Here is a 1686-nt window from a genome sequence, read left to right on the forward strand (position 1 = left end):
CTGAGAACCAAGATAGCATAATGGTACTCAACTAAAAACCAAAGTTTGTACTGTTTTTGCTGTAGGCTCTTTAGTACGGACATGAGTTTGAGCACTGCACATAAATTTGTTACTGATTTTCAAGCTTAGGAAACCTCAGAAAAATATCAAAAAAAAAAAAAAAAAAAAAGCTCCGTCTTTAGGCCACAAGTGGCCCTTCCGGGACCGTCCGGCCGCCGTGTCATCTTCCGAGGAGGATGCGGATAAGGAGGGGCGTGTGGTCAGCACACCGCACTCCCGACCGTTAGGACGGTATTCTTTGACCGAAGCCGCTACTAATCGGTCGAGTAGCTCCTCAATTGGCATCACGAGGCTGAGTGCACCCCGAAAAATGGCAACAGCACGTGGCGGCGGGATGGTGACCCATCCAAGCGCCGGCCACGCCCGACAGCGCTTAACTTCGGTGATCTCACGGGAACCGGTGTAGCCACTGCGGCAAGGCCGTTGCCAGAAAAATATCAAGTTTGTTTCAAAAATGGAAACCGTTCAGAACAAGTCTCATTGCCAATAGAAATACTAAGAAAACAGTTGCTCAAGCTATAACAATCCACTCAGTCACAGCTGGGCAAATGAGAAACAATTTTAAATGTTACAAAAAAAATGAAGTACTTTTGTACCAGTACCATCTTTAAGAGCATGCTGACATCTCACCCCTACTCTGAAGCAGTGAAACCATTTGTTACTTTCACATTTAGAGAAATCAAACAAGTGGAAGGAAAGATGGCATTTCTACATTAATTTCAGCACCTGGAGGCAACATTCTAAAGGTACAGTAGCAAGCAGATAAGGTGTACATTCAGACAGGTTGTTCCATAATGAGATTTTCACTCTGCAGTGGAGTGTGCGCTGATATGAAACTTCCTGGCAGATTAAAACTGTGCGCCCGACCGAGACTCGAACTCGGGACCTTTGCCTTTCACGGGCAAGTGCTCTACCAACTGAGCTACCGAAGCACGACTCACGCCCTGTACTCACAGCGTTACTTCTGCCAGTACCTCGTCTCCTACCTTCCAAACTTTACAGAAGCTCTCCTGCGAACCTTGCAGAACTAGCACTCCTGAAAGAAAGGACATAATATTATGTCACCACAATATCCTTTCTTTCAGGAGTGTTAGTTCTGCAAGGTTTGCAGGAGAGCTTCTGTAAAGTTTGGAAGGTAGGAGACGAGGTACTGGCAGAAGTAAAGCTGTGAGTACCGGGCGTGAGTCATGCTTCGGTAGCTCAGTTGGTAGAGCACTTGCCCACGAAAGGCAAAGGTCCCGAGTTCGAGTCTCAGTCGGGCACACAGTTTTAATCTGCCAGGAAGTTTCATATCAGCGCACACTCCGCTGCAGAGTGAAAATCTCATTCTGGAAACATCCCCCAGGCTGTGGCTAAGCCATGTCTCCGCAATATCCTTTCTTTCAGGAGTGATAGTTCTGCTAGGTTCGCAGGAGAGCTTCTGTAAAGTTTGGAAGGTAGGAGACGAGGTACTGGCAGAAGTAAAGCTGTGAGTACCGGGCGTGAGTCGTGCTTCGGTAGCTCAGTTGGTAGAGCACTTACCTGCGAAAGGCAAAGGTCCCGAGTTCGAGTCTCGGTCGGGCACACAGTTTTAATCTGCCAGGAAGTTTCATATCAGCATACACTCCGCTGCAGAGTGAAAATCTC

At 47.4% G+C, this 1686-nt stretch overlaps 1 non-coding gene across 1 annotated transcript; it reads right to left on the reverse strand.

Annotated features, from left to right (window-relative positions):
- Positions 1-917: 917 nt before the first annotated feature.
- On the reverse strand, positions 918-992 carry Trnas-uga (transfer RNA serine (anticodon UGA)). Its single transcript has one exon. It is a non-coding gene; the product is annotated as a tRNA-Ser (tRNA).
- Positions 993-1686: the final 694 nt, after the last annotated feature.

The sequence above is a fragment of the Schistocerca nitens genome, chromosome 1 (assembly GCF_023898315.1).
Source record: "Schistocerca nitens isolate TAMUIC-IGC-003100 chromosome 1, iqSchNite1.1, whole genome shotgun sequence".
NCBI classification, from domain to species: domain Eukaryota; kingdom Metazoa; phylum Arthropoda; class Insecta; order Orthoptera; family Acrididae; genus Schistocerca; species Schistocerca nitens.